Source organism: Heterocephalus glaber, unplaced genomic scaffold, assembly GCF_053883595.1.
Source record: "Heterocephalus glaber isolate CG9 unplaced genomic scaffold, H.glaber_assembly_v1.0 deba00001452, whole genome shotgun sequence".
NCBI lineage: Eukaryota > Metazoa > Chordata > Mammalia > Rodentia > Bathyergidae > Heterocephalus > Heterocephalus glaber.
Genome location: NW_028258302.1, coordinates 17,276,138 through 17,293,301, shown reverse-complemented (window position 1 = coordinate 17,293,301; position 17,164 = coordinate 17,276,138). Strand labels below are relative to the sequence as shown.

Below are 17,164 nucleotides of genomic sequence, written 5' to 3'. Positions count from 1 at the left end.
CCAGTAACCTCCTCACCACTCTAAGCTCTTCAGTAGCCTGCTGTCACTCTGCAGAGCATACTTATTTTCCTACTGTAATTGGCCCACACTCACTGTGCAAAGAATATTTCTTGTGCTACCCTTAATAAATATAAAATCTGCTACCTTTGTGCATGTCTTGACAATTCTTTGTTCAGGACAAGAAGAACCTGGAAAGGATCTCTAGAAGGGGCCCACAGCACTCCAGAACCCCAGTAATATTTTTGGCAAAGCCAGCCAGAAGGTAAGGACTTTTGGGCACAGTTTTGTTTCTGTCTTTCTCTCTAAGGTCTCTGGACTTAGGCAAAGAAGGAGTGAGATAGATTAGGCCATGGCAAAACTGTCTGGGGAAGTAGCCATGACCTGCTAATTACAAGAACCCAGACACATGCGCAGACCAAATTCCCAAACCCCTATATGTGGACTTCTTGTGAGAACTCAAGCAGGCTTTCAATAGGATTGCCCGGATCTAACATCAGCCTGAGACGTGGGATCCCAGCACCACCTCTCAGGACCCCTACGTAGAAGTTCTCACAAGTTTCCTCATGATCTGGATGGCATAAAAAGACTCCACAAAGAGCTTGCTATCGTGGCTTTCCTCGTGATATCCTACCTTGTGTCCTCTGGGTGTATTTTTATCTTGCTTTTTCCTCTTTTACTCAGGCCAAGCTCGCTCTGCAGAGCCAGTTTCTCCCTCACTCTTTGCTTATATTTTTTCAAATATACCTTGATACCATTTTTCACTCATTTCATCCAATTCTTTGTTGAAGATGAGAAGATCCTGGAAACTAACTCCAGACTCCTTGGACACCTTCTATCCCCACTGGATGTCTCATCCTGCTCCTGAGAGAGGTCCCAGTGTAACCAGCTCCCTCTAGCTCTTGGGTCCTTGTTTGGGGGCAATGAAAATTGAAGCTGACAAATCAGCAAACAGCAAGTGGTGGGGAATGGTCAAATGTGTGTTTATTAGAAAAAATAAAAGGTGGGCTGGGGATTTATTTAGCTCAGTGGTTCTGGCACCTGCCTTGTGAGCGCAAGGTCTGGAGTTCGATCCCCAGTACCAAAAAAGAAAGAAAAAGAAGGAAAGAAAAAGAAAAAATAAAAGGAAAAGCCCCCCAGTAGTCAGGGAGGGGTTCTGTAAGCCGGACACTGTAGATGTTTAAATCCATTGGTGGCAGCTGCTGCTGCTACTTCTTCCTCTTCGTCTTGCTTCTACTTCCTCCTCTTCCTCTTTTTTTTTTTTTTTTTTTGGTACCGGGGATCGAACTCAGATCCTTGCACTTGCAAGGCAGGCAGTGGAACCACTGAGCTAAATCCCCAGCCCTCTCTTCCTCTTCTTTGTTGTTGTTGCTGTTTTGTGTTTTGAGACAGGTCTCATTATGTAGTCCAGGCTAGCCTCGAACCCACAGTGACCTGCCTCAGGCTCCTGAGTGCTGGGATTACAGGCATGGGCCACTACACCTGATGAAATCAAGGAAGCTTTTGATTGTACAATCTAGATCTAATGCCAGTTTGAGGAATGGGAAATATAATAGATTGTGGCCATTAACCCTGTCACCCCTGTGCTTGCTTTCTTCAATGGCCTGCTCTTACTCTGCGTTGCATACTTCTTTTCCTACTTTAATTGGCCCACACTTACTCTAAAGAACATATTTCTCTTGCTACCTTTAATAAATATAAAACTTTGCTACCTTTTACACACCTTGACCAATTCTTTGTTCAGGACAAGAACCTGAAAAGGGTCTCTAGAAGGAGCCTATAGCAGGCCAGAACTCTGTTCACAGACACATGGTTTGCTCTCAGTTCCAGTACAGACACAGAATGCAATAGACTTTCTCAACCATGCCTGCCCCACAAGCTCAAGGACCCGAGTTCGATTCCCAGTACCAAAAAAAAAAGAAATAGACTTTCTTAAACATATGCCCTACGAACCTGTGTGTCAGTTGGTTTGGGTAGTATTTTGGCTTAGGTAGGAGGTGGTTTATATACTTGGGAGTAGAATTGCTGGGTTATAAGACAAACACAAATATACATAATTTGATTAAATACATTTAAAAGACCTACCAGAGAAATTATACCTGCATTAACAATTTATGAAAAATCTTATTTCTACCACATCCTCACCAGCCCTTTGAATTATCTTGAGTTTCTAACTTGAAGCTGTATTACAGACATAAAATATTACCTTGTTGTGTTAATTTGGGTTTCTCTGATTAGCAGGTCAGAGTTCATACAGTTTTCACGCTAGAGTCTGTAGTGTTTGTGGGAGAAGAGAAAGATGTCTCCCATTCTCTGAGACACCAGTGAAATGTGTCAGTTGCATGCTCCCCTTCACTGCCCAAAGCTCGCTGCTCCCTCCTGGATTCTTGCTTTGTACTTAAGGTTCAAAGTGATTTCAAAGGTCTTTACGTGGCAACACTTTTTAAGCCTTGAATAAATACTTATTTCATTCTAGTGTTTACATGGCAGGATAGCTATAGATGGAAATCCTAGTTTCAAAGTTCTTTGACTTCAAGCCTTGAAAATAATTTTACGTGAATTTATGGTTTCCTAAATACAGTAATACATTGCTTTGTTTTGCTAATTTATTGTCCAGTTTTTCTCAGTAAATAAGAATAGGAGCAACTTGTCTTCTGAAAATTGTTGTCTTCTTTCTTTTTTTTATTTTTGTACCAGGGATCGAACTCAGGATCTTGCGCTTTCAAGGGAGGTGCCAGAACCACTGAGCTAAATCCCCGGCCCTGAAACTTGTCTTCACTCAATATTATAGTTCTAGTTTCATCTATTTTGTCACCTGTGGCTGTACATAATTCTATTTCCTTCTGCATAATATTCTACTTTTTAGGTATATTTGGGGGCTGGGTATTTGGCTCAGGGGAAGAGGGCAGGTTTAGCATGTGTGAGGGCCTGGTTCAAACCCCAGTACTAGCCTCCAGATTACAATGTATCCATTATCCTGGTGACAATAGACTATTTCATTTTTGTCTTTGAAAGACTATTGCTAAATGTATTTTATATGTATCTCTTAATGGACACACACAAAAAAGTGTGGAGTAGAAATGCTAGGTCATAAAATTTCCACATCTTGGCTGTGGTGGCACACGCCTGTAATCCCAGTACTTGGGAGGCAGAGACAGGAGGATCACTGCAAATTCAAGGCCAGCCTGGGCTACATAGTGAGTTCAAGGCCAGCCTGCATTACAGAGCAAGACTGTCTCAAAAAACAAAAAGAAAATGTGCACATCTTTAATTGTATTTGATAATACCAGCTTGTTTTCCAAAGGGTTCGTTCCACTTTACTCTCCTGCCAGCTGTATATAAGAATTCTGGTTGACCCTCATCCTTGATGACACTTTGTATTATTAGGGCTCCTAACTTTGAAGAACATAATGGATGGAAATTGATACAGGTACTTCTGGATCTTAATTTGCATTTTCCAATTAACTACAGGAAATGAGCATCTTATCACTTTATGGCTGGTTCTTCTAGGAAATGTCAGTTCAAATCTTTGCCCATTTGTCTATTGGGTTTTTTCTTGTTTGTAATTTCTTTTTAAAAAACTATTCTAAGGCCTCAGATATAGCTCAGTGGCATAGTGCCTGCCTGCCTACCTGTCAAGCAGAAGGTCTTGAGTTTGATCCTGGTAAAAACAAACAAAAAACAACCTCTAAACAAGCACTTGGGAGGCTGAGGCAGGAGGATGGACACCAATTTGAGGCCAGTTGAAGCTTCTTAGTGAGTTCAAGGCCAGTTGAACTACATACCCAGACCCTATCTCAAAACAAATAAAGGGGAAGAGGAAGTGGGAAGGATAGGGGAAAGAGGGGAATGGAATTAATATGAGAAAATGAAAAAATGGAAACAGTCTTTGTAAACAGGGGTGGAGGGTTTGAAGGGAGGGCAGGGGAAGGGGGAAAAATAAGAATCAAGATATATTATGTAAAGGTACAAATCTTCAATGATGAATGTCATTATATTGTATACCTAAAATGTACCAATAAAATTAATTTTAAAAATAAACAATTTTTTCTCAGTTATGGTAATACTGTATCAATATCTCCCAGATTGCAACTTGTGCCCCCCTCACCTCTGCCCCTGCAGTGAACTACATCCAATCCCTTTTTCTTTTTTATTTTAAGATAGGGTCTTGGTAAGTCACTAACATTGCCCAGCTCATGGTTGAATTTGTAATCCTCAGGCCTTAGTCTCCCATAGTGCTAGGATTATAAACTACAGGCTCAATTTATAATTTGTCTTTTTACTATGTGGTATCTTTTGAGGAATAAACATTTCTTGTTTTCTGTTATTGTTGTTTGCAGTATTGAGGGTCACACCTAGGGCCTCTCACCTTCCAGGCAAGGAACAAACATTTTTATCTAATGTAACAAAATGTATCAGTTGTTTCTATTTTATGGTGAGCACTTTTCTTCTACCTTCTTTAAGGAAATCTTCCTTATTCCTGAACTTTAAAGATACCTTCTTGAAAAGGTTTTTTTTTTGTTTTCCACATTTCACCTTTCACATAAATGTCTTTAATCATCAGGAAATGACTTGTGTACAGGGTACAGTGTTAATCTAATTTCATTGTTTCCACAAGCATAATCAATTGTCTCAGTGCTATTTATCCTTTCCCCAATATTTACAGTGTCCCCATACAAAACCCTATGTGATGTCTTAATTTTCATACATATGTGGATCTTTTTCCATGCTATTGTGCTTTGGTGTATTTATCAATCCTGAACACACTACATTGTCTTCACGGAGAGGGCCTCTCTACTCCAGATTTCTCTTAAGCACTCTCCTGACTATCCTTTGTTATCATCAGGTAGTTTGTTTCTAGTAAGTGACTCAACAAGTACACGTTACCAGGTTCTGGATAGCTTGCCTCTACCTCTGGAGTTAGATTCCAGCTTTTTCTCGATTCAAACAAGGAATTGAAGGAAAACAGCAAAAAGCAGTGGCAAAATTTATTAAAGAAAGCAAAAATGAAGTGTGAGAGAGAAACTGGCTCTGCAGAGAGCTTGGCCCTAGTAAACAGAAAAAAGAGGGTGAGGGCAAAGATAAAAGTACACCCTGTGGCTGGGAAACACAGCATGGCCCAACACAGAAAGTTATGATAGCAAAGACTTTATAGCTTGGATATGTCCTTTTATGCTGTCTAAATCTTGAGGAAACCCCTAGAACTTCTACATATCCTGAGAGGCACTGCTGAGATTCCACACTTCAGGCTTTGGGAACTGCGTCCAGGATCTTGTAATTAACAAGTCACTCCCACTTCCCCAGCCAGCTTTTGCCATGCCCTACTCATTTGGACATTTATCTTCTATAACAGGTTTTTTAAAACAAGCTCTTGTTATGTAGCCTAGGCTGGCCTTGAACTCTTGATGCTCCTTCCTCAGTTTCCCAAGTCCAGGAATTTTACGCTTGCACCGACACGCCTGGCTCTTCTATACTGTAACAATTTTGGAATCAGCTTGCTAGTTCTTCAAATTTCTGTTTGCATTTTTATTGGAATTTAGCAGATTCTTTTAAAAAATCAGTTTGGGGAAGACTGATATCTTTACAACAGTATAACTCCACTCATACCCTTCTTGCTCATTATGCTATTGTTGACACATATTTCACATCTCCATGTGTTTAAAAACAAACAATTTATCCCAGCACTCAGGAGCCCAAGGCAGGAGAATCATGAGTTCAAGGCCAGCCTGGATTATATAGCAAGGTAAAAGCCAGCCTGGACTACATAGCAAGATCATGTCTCAAAACAAACAAACAAAAACCAAACTCAATTTATATTAATGCTTTTGTCTTAAAGTTATTTGATATTTAAAGAATTTTTATCCAGGTGTGGTGGTGCAGACTTCCAGTTCAAGTCCAGCTGGGGTAATTTACTATTTTAGCAAGAACTTGTCTCAAAATCAATTATTTTTCAAAATAAAAAATTTTAAAAGGGGGCTGGAATAGCTAGGCATGGTGGTGTATGCTTATAATCCTAGCACTTGGGAGGCAGGTGAAGTGACATGAGTTTGAAGCCAGCCTGGGCTACACAGTAAGTTCAAAGCCAAGCCTGAACAATATAGTGAGACCCTGTCTCAAAAAAACAATCAACCAAGAGAAGGGCTGGGATGTCACTCAGCGCAAAGGCCATGTTTAATCCTCAGTTGCGGGTGCACGCGCACGCGCACACACACATGCACATGCACACTTTGGACTAGGGGAGTACCTCAATGTGCTAGCATGTATAAAGTTTTAGGTTCAATTCCCACCACACACACAAAAAAAGAATTTAAAAGGGCTGGGGATTTAGCTCGGTGGTTCCAGCACCTGCCTCGCAAGTGCAAGGTTCCGAGTTCCATCCCCAGTACCAAAAAAAAAAAAAGAATTTAAAAAGAACCAAAAAATTTGGCTCCTTAAATATTCAAATATCCATACACTTTTTTATTCACACACTTGTTTATGAGTTCCATTGTTCCCTTCCTCCCTCTTTTTTCCTCCTTTCTTCATATAGACCTAAATTTCAAGCTGCTATCATATCCTTTCAGCCTATAGAACTTCATTTGGAATTTTTTTTTCCTCTTTGAGACAATATCTAGATATGAAGTTCAAGCTGGCTTTGAACTTACCACGTAGCCCAGGCTGGCCTCCAACTCTCAGCAATCCTCTGGTCTCAGTCTTCCGAGTGCTAGGATTACAGGTGTGTGGCACCACTCCTGGCGCCATTTAGAATTTCTTATGGTGAGTTTCCACTGTTGACAAATCCACTTAACTCTCACTTATCAGACGTATGCTTATTTCACCATTTTTTGTGGTTTGTTTGTTGTTTGTTTGTTTGAAACAAGGTCATACTGTTAGCTCAGGCCAGCCTCAAACTTACTATGAAGCCCAAGTACTAGCTTCATAAAACTTGAAATCCTCTTTTCCTCAGCCTTTTAAATGCTGCAATTACAGGCATGTGCTGCCATACTGAACTTCACCTTAATTTTTTTTTTTTTTGGTACCAGGGATAGAACTTGGTACCTTGCGCTTGAGAGGCAGGCAGCAGAACCACTGAACTAAATCCCCGGCTCTTCACCTTAATTTTTTGAAAGATATTTTGAACCAGATATAGAATTCTAGGTTGATGATTTTTTTTCTAAAGCCCTTTGAAGATGTAGTTCCATTGTCTTCCAGCATCAAATCAGATAAGAAATCAACTGTCATTCTTATCATTATTCATTTGTTATAATATTATATCTATTTTCTCTATCTGCTTTTAATATTTGCTGTTTATCTGTGATTTTCAACAGTTTGTCAGCCAGGCCTGGTGGTGCAGGCCTAGAGTTCTAGCACTCTGGGAGGCCAAGGCAGAAGTACAAGTTCAACCCCAGACTGGGAAATTTAGTTACTTAGACCCCTGTCTCAAATGAAATAAAAAGAAGCTGGGGATTTAGCTCAGTGGTGCCACCACCTGCCTTGAAAGCACAAGGTCCTCAGTTCAATCCCTGGTAACAAAAAAAGAGAGAGAGAGAGAGAGAGAGAGAAGTGGGGGAGGGGAAGGAAGAAAGAGAGAGGGATGGGGGTGTAGCTCAGTCCAAAGTCACCAGGGTTCAATCCCCAGTACTATACAATTATACACACACACACACACACACACACAAAGTTTGTCAAGGGTGTGTCCAGGTATGGTTTCCTTTGTACTTATCCTCCATAAAGTTCGTTGAGCTTCCTGAGTTTGTATTTTTTTTTATCACATTGAGAAATTTTAGAGGCTAGTATTTTTTTAATGTTCCTTCCCCTATTGTTTCTCTTCTCTCTTTCTGGGACCCTAATTACTGTAATGTACCTATCCTAACAGAGCATAAGACCAAGCCTCTGTGAGGCTGAGATTATGTGTCAGTAGGTTAACCACCTGCTAGAATAAAGCTCAACATTCTTCAGAGGAAAATAATAGGGTCCAGTCCCTCTGACATATTATCCACAACGTCTTGTATATAATAACATTTGATGACCAACAAAACAGGAAATTGTGATCTGTAATGAGGAGAAAGATAAATCAACAGAAAGAGACCCGCAAATGAGCTAGACATTGGAATTAGCAGAAAAAGAATTTGAAGTAACAGTGATAAACTGGTGAACGAGTTCACAGGTAAAGATCAAAATAATGGCTGAGGAGATGAGAAATTTCAGGAGATACCTGGAAATTACAAAAGAATGAAATAAAAATTTCAAAAATTACACTATCTGTAATAAATAGTATTTTGTGATTAACATCAGGTTGGATACAACCAAAGAAGAAGTGTTCCGTGAACATAAGACAGTTCAATAAACATCATCCCAACAGGGAAAAGACTGAAAATCAGAAAAAGAAAATGCAGTTAATGCCCAAAAGACAGTAAAACTATAATCTTTGTGGTTATCTTTTCCACTAGATAAAATTCATTTGGATAACAGTTATTTGCATTGCTCTCAGTTTTCTTTTTTCTTTTTTGGTACCAGGGATCGAACTCAGGACCTTGCCCTTGCAAGGCAGACACCAGAACCACTGAGCTAAATCTCCAGCCCTGCTCTCAGTTTTCTACAGGTTAATTCCCAGAAATCCCAGAGAGCTAAAGAGAAGATTTTGGGGTTTTTTTGAGACAGTGTCCCAATATGCAGTTCAGGCTGGCCTTGAACTCACTTCGATTCTCCTGCCTCGGTCTCCCCAGTGCTGGGATTACAGGCATGTGCCACCATTCCCAGCATGATTCAAGTTTCTCTTTTTTTTTTTTGGTACTGGGGATCGAACTCGGGTCCTTGAGCTTCCAGAGCAGGCCGCAGAACCACTGAGCTAAATCCCCGGCCTCAAGTTTCTATTTCCTGAATGGTTCTACATCTGGTCTCTAGCCAGGAGGCAGAGATAAGGATCCTGCCCCATTAGGGGATTTGGGTGTGAGAGGTAGAGAAAAAAGAAAGACTGCTTAGAGTAATAGGTGCTATTGCTCATTTTGAAATGAAGTCAAGACAATTTGAATCACTGATCACTTATGGCCATAACTGCTAAAATAAGTGTAGGCTTGAATGTTAGGAAAATGCCCTCAGGCCTCTCTGGCTTTTCCTTCCTCTCACCTGGGTTTGGCTACAGACTGGGAAGCTAGCCAGTGGAAAGAAGGCATGTTTGCTCAAGGACCAGTAAGAAAAGATCTGTCTATTTCCTCTTCTAGCCATTTGTTTAAAACCTACATGAGTGACAAGCCATTTATAATGCTGTGGCCTCAACCAAGTTGATGGACCAGATCCTGCAAGTGGGTTCTGTACGCTGAATGTGTGATTTTTAGGCAACTCATTTCTTTTTGAGCCTCACTTTATCCATTTGTAAAATGGGGATAGTATCTATGTATTAGTTTGGTGTGGCTGTCCTAACAAAATACCACAGACTGCGTGGCTTAAAAATCAGAAATATATTTTCTCACAATTTGGGAGGCTAGAAATCCAAGATTGGCAGGCATAGTGGCACAAACCTGTAATCCCAGTACCCTGGGGGCTGAGGCAGGAGGATCCCTGCAAGTTTGAGGCCAGCCTGGGCTGCATAGTGAGTTCAAGTCCAGCCAGAACTAGAGAGAGACCTTGTCTAAAAAAACAAGGGCCGGGGATTTAGCTCAGTGGCGCTGCACCTGCCTTGCAAGCATAAGGTCCTGAGTTCAATCCTTGGTACTACACAAACAAACAAAAAAGAAATCCAAGACCAAGGTGTCAGGCGTCAGCAGGGTTGGTTTCTTCTGAAGTCTTTCTGCTGAGCTAGTAGATAGCCAGCTTCTTCCTGTGTCCTTACAGTCTTTCTTCTTACCTATTCGTGTCCTAATCTCATTTATAAGGACACACAGTCATCCTGGATTAGGCCCCACCTGATGACCTCATTTTAACTCAGTCACTTCTTTAAAGTTCTGTTTCAAAATACAGTCACATTTTGAGGTACTGTAGGCTAGGAGCTCAACATATGAATGGAGGTGTGGGGGATAGGATCCAGCCCATAACAAACTGCTAATTACCGTGAGGATATTAGGTAATATGTTTAAAGCATTCATATAAAGCTTTACAATATGACCCCCCCCGTGATATTTGCTGTTATTATGTGACCTATAGAAAGAAAGATACTGTCATCTACATCCCAAGACAACAGGGACAGGAAGAGCATTCCAATGATGGCTCCCCTAGCTCATCTGACCAGCACTACTCTTGTTCTTCCACATCTTATTTTTTAAATATGCTAAGATGATGTCTAAATTTAATGTCTGTGAAGGGCTTTCTTTCTTTTCTTTTTTTTTTCTGGTACTGGGGATTGAACTCAGAATCTTGCACTTGGGAACTCAGAATCTTGCACTTGGGAACTCAGAACCTTGCACTTGCCAGGCAGGTGCAATGCTGCTGCGCTACATCCCCAGCCCTGTGGAGGTCTTTCAATGGGATAAGAAACAAAAATGATTGTTACAGTTTTCTTTCCTGCTATTACCCTCCTGGCTACACTGTAAACTCTCTGAGGGCTGTTAAAACTTCCTTTGTCTCCTACTATTTGAGAATACCATGGTGACCACATAGTCTCAGTAGAAAACAACCAATCATATCATATATTCTTGTGATAGTTTATTTCTAGTAAGTCCTGTCCCATCACCAGTGCATAATCCTTAGAGGGAAGAACGCCATCTAGTGACATCCTGTTATTAAACTAGGGGAGTGTCAGATTAAAAAGCCCCATGCCATTTCTATGTCTTATCTATTTTTATATATGAGAAAACAACTAGAAATCTTCTTATAGAGTGACAGCTTTATATATTAGTGATAAATACAACTAAACTTTTATTTTCCGTATTTTTTTTTGGTACTAGGGATTGAACTCAGGACCTTGTGCTTGCAAGGCAAGTGGTGGCACCATTGAGCTAAATCCCCGGCCCTATTTTCTGCATTTTCCAGAGATTTTTAGTCTTCATATAGTTAACCTTGGTGAATTTGATTACTTACAGAAAAGGAAAACAATAAAAGTGTTTTGGAATTTATCACTGTCAATGAAGTAACTATGGAGAAGGCCATAAGGAATTCAGGAAGCATAAAACATCTATTTAGTATGCTGGGCATGGTGGCACATGCACGTAATCCCAGCACTCAGGAGGCCAAGGCAGGAAGAGCACCACATGTTCGAGGCCAGCCTCAAACTCACAGTGACATGACCTCGACTACGTAGTAAGACCTTGTCTCAAAAAAAAAAAAAAAGGCATCTATTTAGTATGAAATATGTGTGGCATAGTGACTATAGGAATATTCTAATCATGTGGAATTTTTTTTTTTTTGAGACAGGGCCTCACTATGTAGTCCAGGCTGGCCTTGAACTCACTATGTAGCCCAGGCTGGCATTGAATTCTCAGTGATCCTCCTGCCTCAGCCTCTCAAGTGCTGGGATCACAGGTGTGTGACACTATGCCCCACTGTGAAACCATTATTCTATACTGTAATGCCAGATTTGAATAATTTGACTATTAAAATTAAGTGATGCTAGATAAGCACTCTTGTTACCTATATCCCCAACCCATTAAAACTTGTAATATTAAAATTGTAGTCATACTTGAAACTGAGAGAAAACATGAATAAACCTCCTAGATTCATTTGCTTTTTAAAAAAGAAGTTTTGGGCCAGGTATTTAGCTCTGTGGTTCCACCGCCTGCCTCGCAAGCACAAGGACCCAAGTTTGATCTCCGGTACCAAAAAATAAATAAATAAATAAAATAAAAAATCAAAATCAAAATCACTGGGCTGGGGATTTAGCTCAGTGGGTCCGCCGCCTGCCTTGCAAGCGCAAGGACCCGAGTTCGATCCCCCGTACCAAAAAAATAAAAATAAAAAAAATAAAAAATAAACAAAAATCACTAACTTGGGAGGTCATGCAGCTCAGCAATGTATTATTAAGTCTTCCACTAGCTTTTGTGGGTCATAATTGATACGTTGTTGATGTGATTTTTTTGGAGACTTGAAGGATGCTTTTGTTGAAACAACTGACTCATCACTTGGGCCCATGCAGATGCTGCATGTGTGACCTCTTTGATGTCAAGAAACTGCAAACCCCACTGTGAGCTCCTGCCAACACCACCATTTTCTGAATGTGCACCCTTTGAAGAGCCATGAGGATTATACATGCACAGACTGCTGATTACCTTGGTCCATCTCCTTTACCCATGCCTTAAATCATCCTGTTTCTGGCTACTGTGTTCTTTCTTGCATGGATGGCCTGCCCTTATCCTGTTGGGCATACTTATTTCTTTTCCTTTTACTTGGCCCAAACTCACTCCACAGAGCCTGTTTCTTTTCCCACCTTTAATAAAATTTTGCTACCATTAAAACAAAAAATCACCCACCCTGCTTTTAAAAAATTCTACTTTATATTATTTTATATATATATTTATATTATTGTTTTATATGTTTTATACAATAAATATAAATACATTTATTATATATATAATAAATATAAATACATTTATTATATATAATAAATATAAATATATTCTTTTTTTTTGTACCAGGAATCAAGCTCAGGGCCTCTCACTTGGCAGGTAGGCGCTGTGCCACTGAGCCACTGAGCTACATCCCCGGCCCTACCCTGCTTTTTTTTTTTCACCCTTGTTCTTTATCCCATAAATACAGTCACATCCTTGGTATTCCACTACTTTGAAACTCATCGAATTTGGTACCGGAAGGGCTGCCATGAAAATGTCTGGTTCTCGTGGTAGTGTATGCAAAGCTAGAACTTGTGGTGTCAACTATCTTGTGACTTGCTATCCTTTCTTTTTTTCGTAGTACTGGGGATTGAACTCCGGACCTTGCAGTTTTAAGGCAGGGCTTGCGCAGCAGGCGGCGAAAGCACTGAGCTAAATCCCTGGCCCTTCTAAACCTCATTCTTGGAGAGGCTGATCTGAGATTTTTTTCTCCCATCATCATGTGGTTGGCTACTTCATGAATAAACTTTTATTTATTTGGGGGTTTTTTTGAGACAGGGTCTTGCTATATAGTCCAGGCTGGCCTCAAACTCCTGATGAGCTTCCTGCCTCAGCCTCCTGACTGTTGGGTGTCTGCCACCATGCTCACCTAATAAACTGCAAAATTAGATGTGAATAGTGAAACAGGCTTAGTTCAGTAACATAATTATACCTGTTGTTAAATTTTATACTTTTTTGTTTTTAAAATTTCTTAGTTAATTTTGATACTTTCTTGATAAAAGTTTATTCTTTTATTCCAAAGGTTTGTTCTATGATGAAAATATTTAGCTTTGATACAATACTGTTAACATTCAACTATTTGGCATTGGCCAAAACGTGTACTAAACTCCAGTTTGGGTACTGAGAATAAAGAGAGCAGAAAGACATAGTCCCCGTCTTTAGAGTTTGTTTTATGGAGCCTGGCACAGTGGTACACACCTGTAATCCCACTTATTCAGTAGGCAGAGGCAGGAAGATTGTTAAGTTCAAGCCCAACCTAGGCAACTTAGTGAGACCCTGTTTCAAAATAAAATAAAAAGGGGCTGGGATGGAGCTAGGTAGTAAAGCACTTTCATCATGTATAAGGGCCTGGAGTCAATCCCCAGAACACACACACGCAAAAGTTTATCTTATGAGATACAAGGTAAAGACTGATGTACATATATGATTAGAATAGAGTGGAAGCTGGGCATGGTGGCACATGCCTGTAATCCCAGCACTCAGGGATTTCCTTTTTCTTTTTTTGGTGCTGAGGACTGAGGTGCTGAGACCCTGAGGACAGGGCCTTGCTGGATTCATGCTCCACCAGTGAGTAACACCCCCAGCCCTAGGAGTTTTGGAGCACTCAGCAACCCTTTACGTGTTAATAAACCAGGAAGTACTGAGTCTTACTAAGCAAAATGCTTCCTGATGGAGATCATATCTATAGTAAATCCTAAAGGAAGAATTAAGGCTGTCCTTTAAAGGTTAAAGGTAATGCTGGGCATGGTGGCATATGCTGTAGTCCCAGCACTCAGGAGACTGAGGCAGGAGGATTGCCATGAGTTCGAGGCTAACCTAGACTACATAGTGAGTTCATAGCCAGCCTGAACTACATACCAAGACCCTGTCTTAAAAATATATATAATAATAAAGGTTGAAGATAAATAGATAAGGTGAGGAAGGCGAAGGGCTGAACCTGTACCCTGAAGAGCTACAGGATTTTGGAAGCTGAATCAATGTTATCAGGTAAGTTAGAATCCAGACCACAGCTCCTGGTGCAGTTTGTTCAGAATACCTCCATCCCATTGGGACAGGGCTAGTAGAATCAGAAACTAGACATTACTTGCTTGTCACTCCTTCTGGTGACTGAGGCCTCAGAATGCAGTTGGCTAATGTTACCAGATGATACTTCAAATCATACTAACTCCTGCAAGGAGCTCACTTCCTCGGCTATATTGAGAAGCCTTCAGATGAATGTGGGCTCAGACAGAGAAGAGACAAGGGCTCAGACTTTACAGAAGTCTCTAGAGTTTTTATCTATTCCTGAGTCTCCTAGCTTGTTACAAGATCTACAGCCAAGTGATAGCACTTCTTTTATTCTTCTTAATCTAACAAGAGTAGGTCTAGGCTCTTCAGCTGAGCACTTAAGTGTTTGTACAAGATGAAGCAGAGGATTCAGGGAACGATTTCCTCTCCAGTGAGAGCACAGACAGTAGCATTCCATGGTTCCCTCGAGTTCAAGAGTTGGCCTTTAGCAGTTTGATTGATGCTACAAAAATGCAAAAAGCAGCAGAAATGGAGAAAATGTCCACCTTGGTTCAGCTGATGGGCAACCCAAAGATTCTAGACCCCTTCCTCCAGTGGAGAGAAGCTCTAGTGTACCACTGAAGGATATGACCAGACATCTGTGTGGCCAGCTTACTTCAAGTACCACCTCAAAACTCATCGAAATGACCACTCCTTCATCCGCCCTGCAGAAAGCTATGGAAAAAGCTTCTATGTGCTGCAGAGGCTGAAGGTGCACATGAGGACCCACAATGGAGAGAAGCCCTTTATGTGCCCTCAGTCCAGTTGTGGTAAGCAGTTCACTACAGCTGAAAACCTCAAGAATCACCTGTGCATCTACACAGAAGAGAAACCTTTTCTTTGTGAACCCCAAGATGTGGCCGTTCCTTTGCTGAGTATTCTAGTCTCTGAAAACATTTGGTGGTTCACTCAGGAGAGAAACCTCATCAGTGCCAGGTCTGTGGGAAGACCTCTGAGAGTGGAAGCCTGAATGTGCATATGAGAAAGCATCACGGGCCAGGATTTAGCTCAGTGGCGCCATGCCTGCCTTGCAAGCGCAAGGTCCTGAGTTCGATCCCTGGTACTACAAAAAGAGAGAATGCATCACTTGCAGCTGGGGACAGCTGGGAGTCAAGAGCAGGAGCAAACTGCTGAGCCACTAATCGGCAGTAGTTTCCTTGAAGAGGTTTCAGTACCCTGTAAAAACCTGGTATCTGTGAATTCCCAGCCCAACCTTGGTGGAGAGTCCTTGAACCTACCAAATACCAATTCCATCCTGGGAGATGATGATGAGGTGCTTCCTGAAGGATCCTCACATCCCGTCTTCCATGTCTGATGTAACACATCACTTGGTGACCATGCAGTCAGAGAGGCAGTCATATGAGGTTTCTGTCTTAAGAGTGGTAAATCCACAGGAGTTACTAAACCAAGGAGACTTAATTGAAAGATGGACAAGAGCTTGGGTGCTGACCTTCAAAGGAGCAGCTCTAATCCCAGAGTGCACAGTGGGTGCAGGACAAAAAGGTTCCAGACCTGCCAGAACCAAAATAAATCTGTGAAGGACAAAACCCTGCTTCTGCCTCACTTCCTTGGGAGAGAACATGGGTGTGTGAGAGTTTCTCTTCAGCCACTCTCTGATCCAGACAAGAAGCAAAGCAGAGGCTGGGGCTGGGTAACTCTGCCAGTTATTAGGTTCAGATTTAACTCAGGGTCAATAATACTTTCCTGTTATGCTCATATACCTTAGAAAACTCTATGTTCTTCCTGTAAGACGGTGAACTAGGTTAGCAACAAATTTAACCTTCCAGACCTGAGGGACAAGCTGGCAATCAGTTGGTCCTGAATTCTGTCCACACCTAGAGTTTTCTGGCTCCCTGATCCTGAAAATTTAAAACAAGAATAGCATGTTTCCAATGGGAAAGTCAGAGTGGGCCTCAGAGCGACGACCTGAGTAAAACAAAGTTGTCCAAGATACCTACGGTAGAGCACTCTGGGCAGAAGTTACAACTATAACAAAGGTGTTGAAATTAAAGTTCAGGAAATTCTGATAAAGAGAAAGGTTAGGGTAGTAGAGGAGGTCAAAGAACAGATAGTTTTGAATTTGCTGGGAAAAATCAGGGGGCACTGGAAGGTTTTCAGAAGAGCATCTAAAGATTTTCACTCAATCACTAATACGTTAAGAACAGATGCTGAGTGGACGGGCAGAAGCAGGGAGACCAGGTAAGAGGCCAGTGCACAAGTTCAGGCAAGCCATGTGTGCTTTGCACCACGATGACACTAGGTTTCTTGGTGGTTTGGAAGTGGGATGTGCAGGAAGGACACCAAGGCTACTGTACTAAACAAATGGAAAGATGTTGACACTGACTAAAAGACAGAAGACTTTGGGAGGTGCAGGTCTTTTTCTTCTTTGCTTTGTTTTTGGCGGAGGGCAGGAGGGAAGATTGAGGATCTGAGTCTTGGTATGTTGTTGTGATGTCTTATCAGGCGTCCACGTGGAAACACCAACTGGGCAGCAGCCTAGGAAGCCTGAAGTCCACGGAACAAGTCAGGGCAGGCAAGGTCCTGCCCCACCCGCAGCCCGGGTTCCGTAGGCTTCCTGCCTTTCAGCGCGGTCGATGAAAACTCATCTAATGGACACTTCCAGATTCTTCCAAAGCCAAGCAACTTGAGCTAGAATGCAAATTTCACTTTCACCACATAGCTCCACTACTTTAGTTAACTTGGATAACTGATACAACTCATAAAACCCCACAATCTCAACTTTTACAACGACAGCGGAGGCCTCAAGCCTCTCGAAAATCCACCGGCCGCTTCAACACCGTCACGATGAGGTAATTGACCTTCTCTTCAATCGTTAGACGGAACGCTAAAAGCAGGAGGCCTCCCCAACTACGGGTCGAAGAACG

At 41.5% G+C, this 17,164-nt stretch overlaps 1 protein-coding gene, 1 long non-coding RNA gene and 1 pseudogene across 7 annotated transcripts in view; 2 read left to right on the top strand and 1 right to left on the bottom strand.

Annotated features, from left to right (window-relative positions):
* Window positions 1-1,355, top strand: part of Ncmap (non-compact myelin associated protein) — a 47,289-nt gene extending 45,934 nt beyond the window's left edge. For all 5 annotated transcript variants that reach the window (XM_004850596.3, XM_021263073.2, XM_087215558.1 and 2 more), the window contains 2 exons: window positions 177-262; window positions 789-1,355. The gene's annotated coding sequence lies outside the window, so the exon portion shown is untranslated. The remainder of the gene's footprint in view (window positions 1-176; window positions 263-788) is intronic.
* The window catches only part of LOC147827251 (uncharacterized), a 22,523-nt gene extending 5,359 nt beyond the window's left edge, over window positions 1-17,164 (bottom strand). For both annotated transcript variants that reach the window (XR_015452783.1, XR_015452784.1), the window contains exon 1: window positions 15,518-17,164. This is a non-coding gene — a long non-coding RNA (uncharacterized LOC147827251). The remainder of the gene's footprint in view (window positions 1-15,517) is intronic.
* On the top strand, window positions 12,507-15,413 carry LOC147827252 (uncharacterized; annotated as a pseudogene).